Source organism: Danio rerio, chromosome 8 (genome assembly GCF_052040795.2).
Source record: "Danio rerio strain M-AB ecotype USA chromosome 8, GRCz13ab, whole genome shotgun sequence".
In the NCBI taxonomy this organism is placed as follows: domain Eukaryota; kingdom Metazoa; phylum Chordata; class Actinopteri; order Cypriniformes; family Danionidae; genus Danio; species Danio rerio.
This window is the reverse complement of record NC_141028.1, coordinates 19,325,001-19,345,783: the sequence shown is the minus strand read 5'-3', so window position 1 is coordinate 19,345,783 and position 20,783 is coordinate 19,325,001. Positions and strand designations below refer to the sequence as shown.

The window sequence follows — 20,783 nt, the reverse complement described above, 5'->3', positions numbered from 1 at the left end:
TACAGTTATTGTTCAAATGACTTTAATGTTTTTGCATTTGCTGTCTACAATGAAATAATGTTTTATAAGATCCTGGTATTGATTTTAGAATGGTCCCTACCTTATATCTAAACCTATATTTCAGATTATTATTTTATTTAATTTTATGCAGCTGTCTACAATAGATTTTATTACATTTTTTGTTTTATTTTATTATATTTTGTTTTATTTGATTTTTATTTCATTTTATTTTTTAAATTGTATGTTATGTTATTTTGTTTTGATTTGTTTTATTTTTATTTTATTTGTATTTAATTTAATTTAATTATTTTAGTGTGCTACTTTGTTTTATTTTATTGTATTGTAATTTTGTTTTGTTTTATTTATTTTTGCTTTATTATTTTATTTTATTTGTTTTTATTTTGTTTTATTTTATTTTATTATGTTTTGTTTTATTTATTTTATTTAGTTTTTTTTCATTTTATTTTATTTGATTATTTTATTGCATGTTATTTTGTTTTATTATTTTCTTTATTTTATTTTATTTTGTTTTGTTTTTTTTTGTTTTATTTATTTTTATTTTAGTTATTTTATTATTTAGTTTATTTTATTTTATTTTCATTTCACTTTGTTTTATTTTATTTTTTATTTTATTTTTTTTTTTATTTATTTTTTTTTTTGTTTAATTTAATTTTATTTTATTTTATTTATTTTAAATAACCATCAAAGCACTCTGCAGATCTGCTGGGAATCCAGCAGGACAGTTGAACTCCTCGTGCCCCCTCAGGCTTGCCCTGACCTGGCTTTGGCGATCAGTTGTCCCCTTCTCCACATGCAGTTTATAGCAGCCTTGCTTTCTTCATTCTGATTAGGGTTGGGGGCACAACAACCGGAATGATGGCTGTAAACTTCAGACTGTTTACGACTCAGGACTGGTCAGTCACCTCTGAATGAACCCACCTAAAACAGAGAGAGAGAAAGAGAGCATTCGACCCCAACTTCACCCTCGCTTTTTACAGGCCCGCTTTTTTACTACCCTCATCAGCCCTTTGCACTCATCCCTCACACCCTTCGTTGTTCTTCCCCCCCTCTCCTTTTACCACGTTATTTCAGTTTTTCACTGTTTATCAGTTTAACACCTGTTCCTTCCATTGGCGCTGTGGTCAGTGTGTTTTTTAAAATGATGCCATCGCTAAACTGTAATAAACATATGAGCGTTCAATTATATGACTGGCTTTATTGTTTTTCCATGTGTGCATTTTGTACATCGAATGTCTTTATTAGAATTTAAAATAAAATAAAATTCTTTAAAAAATTGTTGTAATATAAATACAGGCAGCAAAATAAAATAAAAATTGGAAATCTTATTTTTTAAATCTTATTTTATAGTTGGAAACTCTTTTTGTTTATGTATTTATTTATATGCAGAATGCTTTGATGCCTCACTCTTATGTTTATGACGGTTTGGTGATGGCATCATTTTATATATAAGTTTTATACGCAAGTTTTAAATATTAAAAATATACCAATGAGCATTATTTTTATGTCAAGTATGTCAATGTTCAGTGTGTGTGTAAACCCGATGCACTCCATTGCATCACATTCGCCCCAGTTCAAGTAATCAGACATTATTGACATTCGGAAAAAAAAAAAAACGCGGTTCATCTGAGGCTGCGATACACTCACAGTGTTTTATGGATTTTGTTAGCGCCGGTGGTTTGACATGTAGCCGTTAGCAGTGGTCAACACAGGCTGTGACTTTAACACACTGTGTCCTGCACTGCTGAGTTCATGCTCCGGCCCTCTGCAAACCAGCAATCAATTATCAGTCTAGCCGGAGCAAGGCCAGGACACATGAGACCTGGGTGGCTGTGTGTGTGTGTGTGTGTGTGTCTCTTGGCTGGTGTCCACTACAGCTCAGGCAGCTTTGAGAGTGTGTGTGTGTGGGTTTGCTCGAATCATAGGGTTAAAGTCAAAACCAACACCTGCTGCTCTTAAACTAGCACATTACAGGCTTGCAACTGGAGATTTTATATGCACACGTGCACCGCAGACCTATTTACACACATGTGAGTGAAACAAGATTTTAGGATGCATGATTTATTAGTGCCTCCGTGGAATGGGTCAAATGCTGCTGGTCATATCAGTATTGCATCTTAACGCAGGGTCACATGCATGTTAATGCCAGATGAAAAACGGAGCAATATGTATTGTGAAATCCATATGAATTAATTTGACCTAAATTATGTACATGTAATCGGCATGGTCAGAGTTGAAAAATGCATCCAACTAGCACGCGACAAGCATTAGAGTAGTTTGACAGAAGTAGGACAGGGCATTTGGGCACACAGTCGCTCTTTTTTCCTGATGCCCCCTTTTTGTCATCCTCTTCTTTCTGGCATACTTTACAATCCAGCATTCAGAGGAGGAAGACCTCCTGCTCTGGGATGATAATACTTGGTGGGCTAAATTAGGGCTGTGAGACTTGGGAAAAATATCTAATTGTGATTTTTTTTTTTTTTTGGACAGATATTGCTATTTCTATTTGATTTGCTATTTCATTTTGTAGTTAAGCTATATCATAGCTTCTTATTCCCTGCAGGCACAGGACATCCACATGATGTCATATTGACGTTGTACCCTAATGTAATGGGGACATTGGAGTTTATTTGGAAATGAAAATCGGGTTGACGTCAAATCCCAACATCAAGTCGACGTCAATGTCCAATGTCCAACCTACAATCAACCAAATACCACTGTTTTCAATGTTACACCTTGACGTTGTGTGGACGTTACCACTATGACATCTATCAGACGATGGATTTTGGTCACTTTCCAACACAACCTAAAATCACCAAAATATCAACGTAATTTGGACGTCTAAATAACGTCCTGTTGGTGCAGTAGCACTTCAGTTTAAATCCCGGCTCTAGGACATTTCCCATCTTTACCCCCTCTCTCTCCCACTTCACTTCCTGTCTGAAATACTGTCCTATGCATTTATTAAAGGCAAAAAGGCCAAAAATAAATCTTAAAAATAAATAAATAAATAAATAAATAATGTTGTCCTTAGCTTACCTGGCATAATGACCTAAATCTAACCTAATATTAAAGTCTTATGATATTGTGTGTCTGCTGGGCTGCTAAAATGCACTGAGTGTTAAAAAAGGAACTAATAAGATTGTAACTTAAACATATATTCAAATTTGTTTTTAAATATTTAGAAATGAAACACTCATTTTTCTCTAGAGCAAACTGTAATTTGAATTACTATATTTATTACACAAATATTTTTGTGTGGGTGTTCTGGATAGTTTGCTTGCGCAATTCTGATAGGGCAGAACAAAAGTGTGTGCACTCAATTGCCTAGTAAGACGGCAGGCACCGCATTTGCTCTGGGTACGGGAAATTAAATAATACATATTTCATATCGCAGCTTTTTGCAATTAGCTAATCGTAACATTTCAAATCACGATTCTATTTCAATCAGTCGCACAGCCCTAGGCCAAATGCAGCTTTTTTTTTTTTTTGCATCTCAAAATTTGAATGCAACTAAGCTGATCAGGGCTTGCATTTAATCGAGTGAACTTTCATGACATCGATTGTTATATATATACTTTTTTCCAATTTCCACAGTGATCTGCATCATTCTTTAGTCCTCTGGCTATTGGTAAGGATCTGGATTCTGGGTTTAAGATACTCATTAAAGAAAATCTGTCTGTTTGGGTTTGGACGACTAATACGAGCGGATTATAATCCCATCTGGCTGTCGCTGGATAACGTACCTCGCGGATTAAGGCGCAAGCCGGCAACACACATGCAATTCACCCAGCAAACTGCATCTGTCTGCTTTCCTCTAGGTATCAGTGCACTGTCTGGTGGATTGGCCTGGTTTATGTCACCTCTACTAACCCACACATCAACATAAAGATAGAATCAATGCCAGCAACTTGTCTCTGGTCAATTAGCATCGGTTTGTTCAGTGGGCAGAGACATTCTTTATTGATTTGTCACACACACCATTGCAACTACAGACCAAATGCCTCATGTGAAGGCTGTGAGAGAAGTTTTTACTTTAGTGGGCCAACACAGAATGACATCCTTCAAACAAATGTAATAAATATACCAATTAAAATGATTTACAAACACTTTTACTCCAGTTGAGCATAGCACTTTTATTCATCAGTTCCTTTTGCTTGAGCAATACGTTTTCTTTATGAGTACCCCAAGGCTATATGCTCTAACTCTAGGAATTGTGAGATCTGTGCTCCAGCTCTGCGCTCTACTTTGCAAAAATCTTTTTTTTTTTTTATTCTGCTTTAGCTTGCGGTTTCAATTGAAAGTTTTGGGATTAAAGGGTTCAACCAGAAATGAAAATTTACTCTCCTTATTCCCACCCTCAAATGGTTCCAAACCTTTAGGAGTTTCTTTTTTTCTCTTGAACACACACAAAGAAAGATGTTGGAAACCGAAAGCCATTGAACATCAGTTTTAGAAAAAGAAGATACTATAGCGCTATTGGTCACATTCTTTGTCAATCATTCTTTCCAACAGTTTATCCCTGGTTGAAACACTGATTGAGTGATTACATGAGAAGTCAGATCCCAGTTCATTTTGCGCCAAACTATGTGAAGAACAGCCAACAATTTCTAAATTCCCCTCAAATTATGCTGGTTTAAATAAATTATATTAGTGTTCCTGGGGTGGCACGGTGGCTCAGTGGTTAGCATTGTCATTGGTTCAAACCCTTGATCGGTCAGTTGGCATTTCCGTGTGGAGTTTGCATGTTCTCCCTGTGTTTGCATGTTCTCCCAAACAGTCCAAAGCAACATTGGCTCAATCTGAAAACGTAGCCCTTTATACGTTTCTGGAGATCGCAAATTATGTAACCAGAAGTACGTATGGCTGCATTCCGTCTTTAAAATGAACGCTATGGGCAGTAGGATGTTGTTCCTGTCCACGCTTACCAGCTGACTGCTTGCCTCTGTATGGATGGCTTTCCTGCTGTTACCAGTTTGTAAAACATATACTGGATAAGTTGGTGGTTCATTCCGCTGTGGCAACCACTAATAAATAAAGGGACTAAGCCATAGGAAAATGAATGAATGGATATTAGTGTTTTTCTATTTGTGTAACTGTTCCTAAAGCTTAGAAATTGCTATGAAGTGAGAAGCTTTCTCTTTCCTCAACGCCTGTGGGAGGCCATTTCCTCCCATGATGATGACGAGCCATTTCCTCTCTGATAGGAAAAGGTTTTGTCCGGTTTGTCTGGACGGCCTGAGTGTGTGTGTGTTTGTGTGTGTGGCCTGCTTTCTAGCAGCCACCACCAGACTGTGGCGATATGAAGCCATGCTGTGAAAAATCCCTTTAGCATGGCTCTTTTACAGAGGATTTGTCTGTCTGTTGGAGAGAAGAACACACCATGATTGTTAGTTAGGGATTTAGAGTTGTAATTTAAGCGCTTACTTCCTTGAAATGGTGATTTCGGTGAGAGGAGAGGTGTGTAGGCTTACTGTAGTTCTACTTATGCTTGTGTTAGCATGAGTGTGCAATGTATTACCGCTGTGCTAAATGTTAACAAAGGCAGAAAAAAGTGCATGTGTGTGCGTGCGTGCAGTTATGCATGCGAGGCAGAAGGCCAGAGAGCGAGGTCTGCATTAGTAGAGCTCTGTCTGGGTCAGCTGTGATTGTGTTAGACTGGGGCCATCTACCATTAATTTGCCACAGACTGGAGCCTGGCTGTAAATGAACCTGGCATTAGCATGCTAAATCACCCCGGCCTGCTGGTGCCATGTGATTGGTCGTCAACTCGGCACCCATGTCCCGGTTGGCGTCCCACAGTCACACCACTCAGCAACCTCAATCCAACACTGTCACCATGTTGACCTCTGGGTCCATATGTGGGTGGTACGGTACGGTTCGGTATGCTTTCATGGCCTTTTCCACTGTCAAAATGTACTAAAAAGCGAACCGTTCCCTGTCGAAAGGGTACCTAGCATAACAAAAGGGTACCAAATGGCAGAGCAAGATGTGCAGCTGAACGCTATTAGTTTACAGAGATACATCCCTAGCTCATGCCCAAGCCAAGCAAATGAAAACAAAAGAAGCGTTCCTTTTTAAATACACAGCCGAGACATTACACCATAATAATATATACATATAATAACGAGCCATGGTCGACCTGAGCTCAAACGAACCTCATCGTCATCGAAGAAGAGCAGAATCGAAGTGTCCTGTTTTTGTTTACAAGGCTGTCTAAAGCGCAAGTGGTTTCACTTTCGTGAGAGCTTGTGTGCGTCTATATTTGAAACGACGAACTTCTTGAGCTGATAATAATGCATTTGCATGATTATTGAAGTACTTCTACCATGTTTTATTATTATCATCACTTTTTGGACTATTAAATAATAACTCAGGATGATGGAATTACTTTCTAACTAGAGGTTACATGTGCTGGTGAAGATTAAAGATGCAGATGAGAGGTTTGCACTGACTGCAGGCTATATGTTGCGTGTTGTTTTTGAACCCAAATAAGGAATAAATGTGTGCTGTGTGTAGTTTTTCTGAAATTGGTAACATATACGAGACTGTAAGGGTTTGTATGTAAGGGTTTGTAGAAAGGTTAGTAATGAACATTCTACACAAGTATTCATAAACGACCCGTTCAGCTTTACTTTGACATTTCCTTGAGTGAGAATGACGTCGACTGAAACATTCTGTTGTACACCACGCCTAGGTACCCTTTTGGCAGAGAAAACGCAAGCCTAATAAAGGTGACCCGTACTGACCCATACCATGCTACTCAGTGGAAATGGGCCAATAGAGTACAATTTTCCCATTAATGCAAAACAAATATTTATAACAACACAAGTGTGAGTGTTTTTGTGGAGAGTGTTAGGTGAATTATTCCTTTAAAGGAAGCATCCATTTGAATCTCGACGATTTACTAAAAGCGACGAGAGGAAAAAAAGGAATGAGGGAGGGAGAAAATAAAGAAAAGAAGTCTTTGTTCTGTTATTCAGATACAGCTTTGCAGTTGCTATGGGAGACAGTGGAAAAAGAAGAACAGAATATTCTAGTGGAAAGCGCAGCTGCTAAAAGGAGAGAGAGAGAAAAAGTTGAGGCTGTAATGGTCAGGAATGGTCATCTGCCTCTCTCTCTCTCCCTCTCTAACAGCAGAAAAGTGCTCTCGTCTTTTTCAGAGTGTGTTCAGGAGTCTGCTGGGTGCTGGGCAGTTGTGTGGCGGCTCGACACTGCTATATTGGGGCCTGCTGTTAATAGCACCCTCTCTATTTCAGTCTCTCCTTCCTGCGGCTGCGGAACGGGAGCGATCGGGCTAATTAAAACCGTGTCGCATCATGTATGTGTGTCGCTCAGGTCCGGCTAGGTCAGCATCAGGAACAGAAGCCATGCATTGTCCCCAAGTATCCCCGGTGGTCTCCTACTTTCCATAATAACACTTCCGAATGCTTTCATGACTCCCCGCGTCCCTGTGTTTTCCGACTAGACGGCGCATGCTGGGAAAGACACTGCACACACACGTACAACTTGGGTCATTCAAGTTCATCCTGTTGTGTGTCATCCCCTATTTATGCTATTTTTAACGAGCCTGCTTCCGAATTATTTCTTTATTAATAACGCAATTGTTTCTTCGGGCCACAAGCCGGAAACGCGGGGGCAATTTATTTGTTTTATTCGATTTGGTGTTTACCCAAATCGGATGTAAACGGACCATTGGTTTCTCAAATTGTGTTGCCTGTGTGTATAATGGAGATACAAAATGGGATGACAGTGGAAAATGGAACATTACAAAACAGATGGAAAGACAGAGACGACGCCGTTTGTCAGATTTCTTATGCTTCCTACTTATAGGAAATGACTAATCACAAATGAGGGTTAAAAAAAAATTGCTAGTCTCACAGCATTCTGTGAAATCAACTTCTGGGGAAAAAAGATATGTATCCGTTTTAATGAAATGAGTCTCTTCATGTTCAGCAAGACTTAAAATAGTAGAAATACAGTAAGATTTGTGATATCATTAAATGAAAATACAATTAAAAACATACAAATATAATTGACTTTTATCATGACTACTCCAGTTTTTGGTGTCATACAATCTTTCAGGAATTAGTCAGATCCGCTTATTTATTCCTTTTCCTTCAGCTTGGTCCTTTTATTCATCAGGAGTCACCACAGCCGAATTAACCGCCAACTCATATGTTTTACACAGTTTTGCACATATTTACATTAGATGTCGCCTACGCTATTACTGTCTATTGGAAGGAATGCGTCAATAGAGCTGGCATTTTAGTAAACACTCTCAGAAATGAAGGTACAGGAGCTGTCACTGGGGCAGTACCTCATCAAAAAGTACATATTTGTACCTGAAGAGTCCATAATGGTACCTTAAAGGTACTTTTTAGGTACATTTGAGCACTAATATGTACCTTTAAGGTACCAGTGAGGACCTTTGGGGTACAAATATGTATCTTTTGGAAAGGTACTGTCCCAGTGACAGCTCCTGTACCTTTATTTCTGAGTGTGCAGGGTAGCGCACATAATTGTGGGACCAGGGTGCAGTGGAGAACTGGCCATCCAGAGCCAGAGATATATGCACACATATACATATATAAATGATCGGGAGTTTTCCCGGTGGTCAGTGTAAAAATATTTCATTAAATGACATTTTACATAACTCTTCTACATAGATGGATCAGTGACCGCATGATCATTGCTGACAAAAAGAGTGTGTTTGTGTGCATGTAAACGTATTATCTTCCTTCCCTGTTAAATTTTTCTAATCGCTTATCTAGCCGACAATAATACAAGTTTCTAGCACCGCTTGTTGTCATTTTTTATTTACATTGTTTGCTTATTTTATTCAACAAAACTAGCATATTATGGTTCAGGCAGTAAGAGGCTGTAACTAATTATCATCAATTTTTGTTTAGCATAAATGTTTGTAACATGCAAAAACGTAAACTAAATCTTATTAGTGAAATGTTCTGTCTTTGTGCTTTGTTTTCTTTGTTTTTCATTACTACGACTGTGCACAGCGCCAAAGTCCAGCATCTTCACATTGGCTTCAGTCTTGATTAGTGCAGTTGCATGACTTTTGTCCTCGGAGCACTGTACAAATGTGACGGTGCTATTTATGCATGCTCAGGGTCCGTATGCGATATCTAGTGTATATATCTATGCCAGCTGCAACCCAGTACTGGGAAATACTCAAAACACATTTATTTATTATTGTTGTCAATATTAAAACCAGCTAAAACTAAAATAAGTCCTTTCTGTAGCTCCTGATAAATAGTAAATAGTAAAAAGGGGGAAAGCTACCTATTTATTTTTAAATAGAATTCATTAAATAATTAATAAATGTATTTGTATAACTCTTAAATAATTTAATCCATCCTGAATAAAAGTAGTTATTTGTTTCAAAAGAAAAATTTTAATGACCCCAAACTTCTGAACTTTTGATACTGGAAGTTGCATCAGCATTGCATGAGCACAGCAGTTAAATGTCTGTAATCGATTTTTGAAATACCTCAAAAAAAAAAAAAAAAAAAAAAAGCCCAGACAGTTGAAATGTCTTGAGAAATCATATCTGTCTCTGTGATGACTGCTTCAGTTTTAGCTAATCAGTAAGCACAACAAATTTGAAAATTAGCCACACAAATGAACTCATCTTTATTTCTATAGTGCTTTTACAATGTAGATTGTTTCAAAGCAGCTTAATATAGAAGTTCTAGTAAATTGAAATTGAAACTGTGTCAGTGTGGTTTTTAAGAGTTGAAGTTCAGTTTAGTTTAGTTCAATGTGGTTTAAATTGCACTGCTGAAAGTCCAAACACTGAAGAGCAAATCCATTGATGTGGCACTCCACAAGTCCCAAACCAAGCAAGCCAGTGGCAAGTACCAAAGCTTCACCAATTGACAAAAGTGAAGGAAGAAACCTTGAGAAAAACCAGGTTTAGTTAAGCGAGATCATTTCTTCTCCGGCCAAACTTCTTGTACAGGGGATTCAGGCTGGCCCACAAGATCAATGCAGAGACTCATCCACCATAAGAAATGCTAACGGACTGTTTCCGAGTAAGTTTGATACCAACATTTAGGCAATTTCTTTGAAGAGGTTGTAAAAAAAAAGTGTAAAGTTGACGTTAGTATATTGGCAAAATAGCTAAAATACTTCTCAAATGAGTTTTTGAGATGTTCCAGTTTGAAGGAGCGAAAGTGATTGAGAATAGTGGGATTAGCCTCAATAATATCTGGATTACCGTGTCAAAAAGACAACCCACACGCGATCTTGTCTGAACTGGCTAATTCAACATCGCTCGTCCTCATCTCCTGAATCAGTCATTCTTTCATTTCCCCCCTTTCATTTCTTTCAGGAGTTTGTGACCTCTGCATCTCCCAGAATGAGTGTGTGTAGGCCATGTTTCCTATTCTGTGTGAGTGCGTGTTTGTTTTGGCACTTCTTTCAGTCCGTCACATGTATAGACATGTGCGTTTGACTCCGCAGAGACTACCGAAATATTCGCACTGTTCCACTGGCCCAAAGTAACATTGAGCACAAGTGAATGTGTGTGTGTGTGTGTGTGTGTGTGTGTGTGTTTGAGACCACAGTCCCAGGCCAGCTGTCTGGAAACAGGACATGCCTACACACACATCATGTGTGCTAATCCACAGATATTGATACGTGTCCATGTTGATGCTAAAAAGAGGTGTGTTTTCCGGCATTTTGACTACATTTTTATTTAATTGTATAGTGTATATTATAGCCATCTCAGTTATACTGGGATTGCTTGATGATACCCAAAGCAGGCTCTGTTTATTACAAGTATGCTAGGCTAAGCATATAGTATATGATGCTAATTTCGTCTTGAATTTTTTTGTATATTTTTTTACGTCAGCATATGGTGTCAAAATAAATATCCAGCGCAGAGAGTTTGTCCATAAGAGGGCAACACTGAACATATAATGTAAAAAGATACATATAGAACAGCAACATACTACTGAAGACAGCAAAAACAACAGACACAAGTGAAAATGCATTCTTTCTAGTGCGCATGTTTTGAGTGCCAGTGTCTGCACACTATTACTAGTGTGTCTACAAGGTGGCAACAATGAACAGGGCTGTTGTTTCATTGCGTAAGGAAAAAAACAGAGATGGGACAAGAGAAACAACAAACTACAGAAGACAATGAAAACAATAAACACCTAGGAAAATGCGCACTCTATAGTGCACCTACTATCAAATGAAGCACACTTCGAAAGTCTTGCGTGTGACTGTGAAACATATAAAAACTTTTTAAATGTCACTTTTGCACATTCGTTTTAGTCATAGCTGTCACCAAGCCTCTTCTCCTTCGATCAGTCTTTCCTCCCCTTCATATGAGGAATGAGAGAAATCTCTCTCTCCGACGCTTTCTATGTTTATGAGGTCATAAATGCTGGAATTTTTCGGTGAGGCTCTCTGAATATTTTTATGAGTGCGCTCACGATGGCGGCTCCTTTGACAGCGCTGAAAGGCAGTCATTAAAACGAGAGCGAGAAAAGGAGGCGAAAGGGAAAGAAACGAGTCCTGGCTGAAAGAGGCTTCTCTCCTGAGGGGGTTTAAACTGTCACTGCGTTTGAACTTTTCTAGAAACGACTGCCATTCGCGAAGCCAGAAAGAAGCAAGTTCACAACTGTCTCACACTCCCAGGAAACTTTAGAATCTCCCATTGTCAAATATAGACAAAAAAAGATGTGATTTGGCCTTATAAAATCTGTTTGTTTTTGTATCATTACTGTTATTTTAGAATATTATTATAATAATATTATAATATATTGGAATTTGTATTTGACATTTTATCTGAAATAATTATAATAACACTTTCATAATATAATAAACATTGTCACACTCCTATAGTTTATCATTTCAAAATTTAGAATTAGTTTTCTATAACAAATCAGAATTATCATATACTTGCTGTTTTTAATTATTAACACAAGCTTATTGTTTATTTATTTGCTTGCTTATTTGATTTTATGTAAAAAGAAAAACACACACACACACACACACACACACACACACACACACACACACAAACACACACACACACACACACACACATATATATATATAATAAAACAGATTTTTTATGATACTAATAATAATAATAATCCTCAAAGTTGTCAATGAATAAAATAAATACAAATAATATTAGAACAATATTCATCTGCAAAAAATTAGTTTGTGGTTTTACCTATGCTTGTTGACAATAAAATAAAATTTTACACTGATTTACATCATTTGGTACACTTCTTTCTTTAAAAAGCAACAGACAAAACCATATAGATTTATAATATCGGTTATCGGGCATCAGTCAGAATTAAGCTGCTTCTAATGAGAGATCTGGCTATTAGTAGACATGAGGTAAGACATGCTAGAAGAAAGCAACATGTACACATTCGTAGATCAATACGCGTCCATTAGGGTCCAGCCTCAGCAATTTCAACAACTTTCGAAAAACATTGAAATGTGATTATCTTGCTCTTAGATGCTTTTAAGTTTGAGACTAAATGAGTCATAGATTTATGCCTCTCTGAGGAATCCTCTTATTCCTCCTCCTCCTCCCCTCTCCCTCTCTCTATTTCTCTCTCTGTTTTTGTTGATGTTGTATTGAAATAATTTTGTGCTTACAATGAAACCTTTTCTATTAGCTTTAAGCCTCTGTTTACTGTATTTGATGGTGATCTGCATTTTCTTAGTTGTTTTTGCATGTATTATTTGTGTATATGGTGGTTTTATTGTAAAATTCAAAATTCTTGCTCTCTCTCTTTCTGTCCTTTTTGTGACACTCTTCAGAATGTTTAGAATGTTTTGTGTGTTTTAGACTGAACTCATCAATCAAACTACTGGAAAATATCTTAGGTTTGATATTAGGTTTTATTAGGTTAGATTGGGCTTTTACATTTTTACCATATCCTGGGTTGCAGATATAAGAGGTCTTAACAACAAGTGTAAGCTTTGCCAATTATTAAAAGCAGAAGAAGTTAAGCATGTTTTTTAATTGGTTATGTTTTTGAATCGTAACATTTGCTTTTTTTATTTTTATTGTTTTTATCGTTTTCATTATGAAAAGTCTCTTCATTGTCAGTTGGCAGCTTCTTATTTTGCCTAGAGTTTGTTTTGCAGATTAAGTGTTGAGTGTGCGAGGTGTGTGATGATGACAGTTGTGTCAAAAGCAGGACGTGTAGTGTCTTTCCTGAACTCCACATTTGCCCTCTGTGTGTCCGATGGGAGCAGGGTCTTTTGCGTTCCCACACAGACCGTTGCCAAAGCAAATTTGGAAGGGAAGTGGAACCCAATCCCTCCTCTCTGGTGCGACCAAGTTTAGAAAATACCAGGTTTATGTGTGTGTGTGTGTGTGTGTGTGTGTGAGTGTGTGTGTGTGTTTCTAGTAGAATATGCAAGCCAGCAGCTGCACTGAACTTCGTTTTGATGTGGTTTTGTGTGTGCGGCGGCGCTGGTGTGGTTTTGCATCTGGAAATGGAGTCTGTGCTGGACAGATTGCAGGAGATGGTCCTGATTTAGTTGCTTTGCCTTATTGTGGTGCACTTGTAAGTGTTGTGCGGCCTTGTTATGTCTGGAGTCGCTGGACTCTTCCTGGAAGTCCAACCTCAGCACGCACACACACACACACACACAACAGACACTAATAACAGGCCTGAATCCTCTGCCCAGACCTTTGTCCGACAATGTACAGCATAAGACTGCTGCCCACCATGCAATCTGAGTGCTACATATAACCCCAGACGTGATGTGTCGCTCATCTAGAAGTGTTATGCACATTAAATAAGTGGTACAGTTATTTTAAGCAGAAAACTCTTGCATATAGTGTTAGTGTTATAGCGTATATATATATATATATATATATATATATATATATATATATATATATATATATATATATATATATATATATATATATATATTATTGTATATTATTATATAAGTATTAGTTATGTATATTACAAATCATTGATGTATTGATAATAATTGATTTAATCAAATAAATACATATAATGCAGATATCATTTTTATTAATTTGGCTAATTTTAATAATTTCTAATAATTATTACAATTCAATAAAAATGTGTATTTCTACATTATACTATAGTATAGTCCTATAATATTTATATATACATTTAATTAATTTTTTATTTTAGTTTTAGTTATTTTTGGACTGCCATGACAACATTCCTAACTTATATTTACATTCACAGAAGCTTTAGAAATTAAAAATGTAGAACAGGAAAAACGTTGGGACCATTGTTTTTGTTTACATCCCTTAAAATGTTCTATATAGTCCCTGCGTGCTTTCGTTTTATTTGTTTAATTTATTCACAGTGCCAAACTGAAACTGAATTGTGTGCGAACGCTTCATGGAGTAAATCCACAGGTAAACAACCAGAGTTAATACAGCGAAAAGTGTCGCAAGAGTATCACGATGTGCTAGCCAAACATCTGATAGTCTGGGAAAGTGAGAAAAGAGCCGTGAACATCTGCATGTGTTTGCTGGCAAACTCGGAGAGGTGTTTTTTCTTGCAATGTGGTGCACAGACAACATGCTCCTAATGAGTCCAGAGAAAACCACTCATTCACAGCTTCACTTTACACCTCCATCTCCAAAACGCCTGATTTCTCAGAGAACAGCATGTGTCTGTCACCAATCAAACGTGATCTTTAACTATTCCCACACAAACCTTAAAGGGGACATATTATGCTCTTTTCATAAGATGTCAAATAAATCCCCCCCAGAATGCATCTGTCAAGTTTCAGTTTAACATATTGCACAGATCATTTAATACAGCTTGTTAAATTAGCTCCATTTGAGGGTTGAACATTTTTTGTGTGTGTCTCTTTAAATGCAAATGAGCTGCTGCTTTCGATAGAAGGGTGGAGCCTTATAATGACAAAACAAGCCAATTTAATTTAGTCAAAATGTCTGAAATCACTCGAATACAGGTAATTTTTGTGTCTCTTTAAATGCAAATAATCTGCTGCTTTCGAGGAGAGGGTGGAGCCTTTAAAATATTTCAAATTTTCAAATTTAATTTAGTGAAAATGTCCGAAATCACTGGAAAACAGGTCATTTTTGCGTGTCTCTTTCAATGCAAATGAGTCGCTTCTTTCAAGAGCTTTTAAAATGTTATAATAGAAATAAAACAGGCCAATTTAATTCAGTCAAAATGTCAGAAATGACTAAAACAAGCAATTTTTGTGTCTTTTTTTAATGCAAATGAGCTGCTGTTTTCCAGAAAAAAGTGGAGCCTTTACACACTATTCTGATAGGAATAACTAAACAATTTGACAGTCTAAAATTCTGAAATAACCAGTAGCGGATCAAAACCGTATGTGTTCAAACTGCAGTTAGATGCAGATTAAGAGTTGATTTATATATATAAAAGCTTGTTTTTCACATGCTTGCAGAGAAAGGCTTAAAAACAAAGTTACTAGGTTGTCTTTTTGCACAATTTCTGTATAGATAGATTCACCACAGACCCGATTACTGGTCTATATGAGTCGGTAAATAGGTCTACTATTTATAGGTGTACTACACTGAAAAAAAAATATTTCTGCTAAATTGTTGCAAACAATTTATATGGGTTGAATTTAAACAAACAAATGACATTTTTGTAATGTTCAGCTTAATTTGTTTGTTTAAATTCAGCGCAAATAAATAGTTTACAACCACTTACCCTAAAACATTTAGTAAATCCATGGAATCATCTTTGAATCATTTTTTTAGTGTACACATCAGTCAATATTTGAATGAATAATATTTGAATGATATATGTATTGGAGATGCTCATGCAAAGGAGGTTTTTAGCTAAAAGTTTCCAATTAATGACGTATGAACAAAAACACCCTCAAAACACAGACATGCGGACAAAAGCGCTCAAATGCATGACTGAGGAAGCATGCAGATCATGTTGAGTCTGACACCTGCACACTTAGGGTTTCGTGGTCAGTGGCTGGTGAGAGATATGACAACCTGTTTAAAGACTGCAAGAGACAGAGTGAGCGATGGAGAACCGCGCTCTGCTAGTTTTACAGGAAGTTCCTCCCTTCCGGCCGAGGCCTGCAGCTTCGCTCAAGGGGGAGGCCATGTTCAGGTCAGAGAGAGGGTGGAGGATCGCTGACGCGCACACAAACAACACAAATGCTTTTTTTGCATTCACACTTGCATGGATACACAAGCTTGTCACACAAGCTTCTAAAATAACCCGTCTCGTGGTCTTAACCTGTCTCACAGTTATCAATCAAACTTGACAGTGGAGATCAGAAGACACTCACAGACCTGGGAACCGGCGTAGTATTTGTCAAGCCTATATTTGAATAATACATAACCATCATCATCACGAAAAGTTAGTTTGTGTAATGTATATTTTGCATAATACAGTTTATGAATCGACCATAAAATGTTACTTGAATAGTTTAATTATCTGCTTTTAATATTAACACTTATATTAATAATATTAATAGGCTAACAATTTTGGTTGCATTTGACAATAAGGTTGTATTAGATATTGTCAGTTAATGCATGTACTAACATGAACAATACATTTTTAACTATTATTAATATTAAAGGGTACATTTATTATTATTAAAGGGTATGGTTGGGGTTCTTTTGTTAACACTTGGGGTGCAAATGGAGAAGTACCTTATGGTACTCAACAACCATGAATTTGTATTTTATTTATTTATTGGTAAATTTTAAACTATGATTAATAAAGGCTACACAAGTATTGTTCATTATTAATTCATGTTAGTAAATAGATAAACTAACATTAACTAACAAAACCTTATGATAAAGGGATCGTAATGTTAAACACAGCATAAAGCCTAAAAAAATAATTTACTACTTTACATAATTATTTTATGGAGATTAATTGGTGTCTAATGATTCTAAATAGGAAGGAAAATGATTCACAGAGACTTCAGAAAGATGTTTACTCTGCCAGCGTCACATGGGGAAGTTTCTGTCAGTAATGTTTGTTTGGAACGCGATTGCTTGTTTAGGCGGGAAATCCTGCAATCTGTGCCACAGGAAACACAGGACTAGACGAGGAGGGGTGGTGGCATGATGGTGACGGCGAGACAGAAGAGGCCATTTAGCAACTCCTTTAACTTGTTTAGTAGGTTAATTGTGTGTAATGTGGCAAGAAGTGAATGTTTTTGTGAGTGTTCAGCCCTTCTAAGCACATTTCCTTTGCCATCCCTCAAACCAGCAACAAGAAACCTAGCAAAAGCCTTTCTGCCATTCTCACACCAATGTGCAATGTGTGTGTGTGTGTGTGTGTGTGTGTGTGTGTGTGTGTGTGTGTGTGTGTGTGTGTGTGTGTGTGTGTGTGTGTGTGTGTGTGTGTGTGTGTCACCCCACCCTTCCTCAGACACCTGCAGTTTAAACCGCTTTGCAGAAACTTGTCCGTCCTGTGTACTCCTGCTTTTACTGTGCATGCGTCACATTTAGTCAATATGAAGGCATTCATGCACCGTCTTCCCACTGATAAAAGTGAGGTGAGAGATTCCTCAGAAAGATAAAAAAGGACATCAAGTATTTGCATATTTTTAAAGGGATTGTTCACCCAAAAATGAACCTTTTGGTGTTAATTTCTTCACCCTTAGTCCATCAAAGACTTTTATATGTTCAGTAAAACATTGATTTCGCTGAAACTGTCATTGTTGGTGATTCATAAAATTCATGTCAATAGCCAGAAAGCAATTTTTGTTTCTAAAAGATGTCTAATAGACGTCTAAACATAGTCTTCTTGGCTATATAACCAGGCTATATTTGGGCTGTCAGTGAAAATCTAATAGACGTCTAAGAATAGGCCAAAATTATACTAGGCATCAAATAAACAAAAATGAATGACTGACTACACATATAAAGTCTGTCTAATCTGTCTACTTGATGACTAGTCTAGTTGTGGGCTCTTCTTCTATTAGATTTTCACTGACAGCCCAAGTTTACCTTGTTTTAGCCAAACTGTCTACTTATAGATGTCTATTAGATGTCTAATAAACACAAATATGTTTGCTGGGTAGCTAAACAAACAAAACTAAACATTCTTGACTGCTAATTTGATACATTGAGAGTTATGACTTGAAACGATCTATCCGTGCAGGAACCTGACCATTATTTACAATATTAATAGCTTTAGTCTACAGCATATTCATAGCAGTTCTCGTATTCAGTTAGCTTTTCCTGTACTATATATATATATATATTTCGCTTCTTTCAAAGTGGCGACAACCTTTGACTATGAATCACAAAGAATTTTCAACTAAAGAATGTTCTACTGAAGAAAAATCTTTGATGTTCCGTTTGTTAAAAACAGCAGACAATTATTTTTTTGTAAACTGTCTCTTTTAGAGCTGAGTGCACATCTAAGTGCGTCTCTCGCATGCTGCTGCATCCTGCGTCGTATCTAGAGGTGTGATTTCCTGTCTGCACATCTCTCAGTCTGTCTACAGCATCCTTTCTGCCGCTAAAAAGACTGAGATGCTGCAAATGTTGGTGCAGTTTTGCACACTTTGATGCAAGAATAAAGGCAAAGGAACAGTTTAATATGGGGCATTGAAACTGGACTAAAAGATGAAAGAAAGAGGAAGCAACAACTCTTTCTGACCCAAATGCCGCCCTCAGTCCTTCCTCAAGTCCACACTCTAGTGACTGTCTATGAAGTCTGAATCTTGAGCTTCTTTTATTTGACTGTTTGACTCGTGCTTTCAGATGTGGGTTGTTTTGCAGACTGATGAGTGAAGGAGTGATGTCTTGTTGATATCTGAGAGCTGGTGTGGACATTAGAGTCTAATGAGAAAATGTAACATATAGCTAAAATAACGTTTTGCTTTCGATTTTTTAAAAAACATTTAATATTCATACAACGTTTTCAAAACACTTTGTGTTTACACATCTACAAAAAATGGCCGAAAATGTTGTATTGCGCATATCTGGTCAGTATTTAACACTGCCACCTTGCTAATGCCACTACCTGTAAGGAAGTGACGACAACATGCTGTTTGTGGCTTGGTGCTGATATGTATGTAGAATTTGCCATGTGTCAAACTAGTCTGAACTGTTGGTTGTAATGTAAAGTACATTCACACTTTGCTGATGAAACTGCAGCAAACACTTGCACACCAACAACACTACCATGTACTCCGCCATTTAACTTGCCTTATACGCCTCTCTCAATACCTAACATCGACATGCATGGCGTAACCCTTTTTTGTTTACACTGACATGAAAACAACAGAATTTTCTGCTTTGTAATTAATCTATTTATGCGCTTTCTGTCCCAAAAATGCTATTGCCTTGAAAACAAATAGGCAAAACACATAAAAAGTTTCCATTTTATGGCTGAAAACATTGTCATGTAAATTACCACCAAGTCTGCAAGTGTCTTATGTATAGTAATTTTCCTCTGTCCTGCAGTGTGATCTGACTGTGTGTATAGTTGGCATGATCTTATAAGTTTGCTTGCTAAAATCTAAAGTACTCTACCTTCATTTATTACAATGAAAAGGTGTTGCGGTGCATGCAGAAATGCACAAAATATTCAGCTAAATAATACTAATAATGATATTTCTAGCATGCGTAGATGATGCTGTATGATTCTGAATCCTGCAGTCTCCTCTAGCCCAGATTAGTCAAGATCTTCCAGATTTGGTGTTATTATGTCAGTTATGTCAGAGGTCTGATCCATGAATAAATACAGGCACGTGGCGAATGACTGCTTTCGGGGTCAGATAATCATGCTCTGTTGCTGGAAATTTCACCACGCCCAAGCAGATCAGCCTGCATGCCGAATGAGCTCATACGTGATGCAATCGCTCATGCATGCAAACAGCAACGACTTGAATGAATCTCTTTTCACAATTGACTTCTCCACTGCATTTATTCAAAAATCACACCTTTTTTGCATCTCTGACTTGCAGCTTTCTAAGCATATGATTGGTTAACTGTGTCAGACACCATTCAACCCAGTTGGAAGTACTTTACCCAGAAGCCTCTGCAGCCAGGCCAGTTAGGGCACTAGGCCGGGACGCTGCAGTTTGTCAGTTTAGTTTCTCTCTCATTCCCACGAGGAAGCCTGCTTGAAAATAGCTCTCACTGACTCTCGAAGTCTAGCAGACAAAGCTGGCGCAGATTTATAGCCGGAGGTTGATACCGCTTGTCCAGTCCTCGTGCATTATTTTATCATTTTAACGTCTGCGGTTTGTTGTAATAAGCGAGAAGTGTGTGGGTGGTGCACACCACAGTTTTTCTGGACTAAATGAGTGTGTAGAAAAGGAAGGTCAGTGTATTTTGGGGATTATACTGCAGTCAGTGAGGAATCCAGCAGGAGTGAGGTCATCGCACAACCATTAGTGACACAACTAAACAAATACTGCCTTTATGTGTGTTTGCACTCACATGTGCACGTGGAAACATGAAAGCAGACGCTTCTGTCAACCTCTTAAAGGGTTAGTTCACCCCAAAATAAAACTTGGGTCATGGAAAATACAAAAAAATGTATATATTTATTCAACTTTAGAAAGATTTATATTCCTTCACTGAATGCCCGTTCATCCAAAACTCCGACAGTTTAAAATTGTGACAATGAGACTCATAGCAGATCATTGCTCAAGTGCATTATGTACAAATTTTATGACAATATCTTGCAAATTGAGGTCATATGTTTTTAAATAATATATCAAACTAACCACCTGTTGGTTTAGTCAATGTAAATCACTTAGTCAATGAA

The 20,783-nt window shown here is 37.2% G+C and overlaps 1 protein-coding gene and 1 long non-coding RNA gene across 5 annotated transcripts in view; one reads left to right on the top strand and one right to left on the bottom strand.

Annotated features, from left to right (window-relative positions):
* The window catches only part of LOC137496334 (uncharacterized), a 110,538-nt gene that overhangs the window by 27,917 nt on the left and 61,838 nt on the right, over positions 1–20,783 (bottom strand). For 2 of the 4 annotated variants that reach the window (XR_015497776.1, XR_015497777.1), the window contains exon 4: positions 779–939. The exons of 1 other annotated variant lie outside the window; for it this stretch is intronic. This is a non-coding gene — a long non-coding RNA (uncharacterized LOC137496334). Of the gene's footprint in view, positions 1–778; positions 940–14,893; positions 14,909–15,277; positions 17,562–20,783 lie in introns of those variants that run through there. One more of the 4 variants, XR_015497781.1, reaches the window with a different exon arrangement.
* The window catches only part of skia (SKI proto-oncogene a), a 120,546-nt gene that overhangs the window by 65,838 nt on the left and 33,925 nt on the right, over positions 1–20,783 (top strand).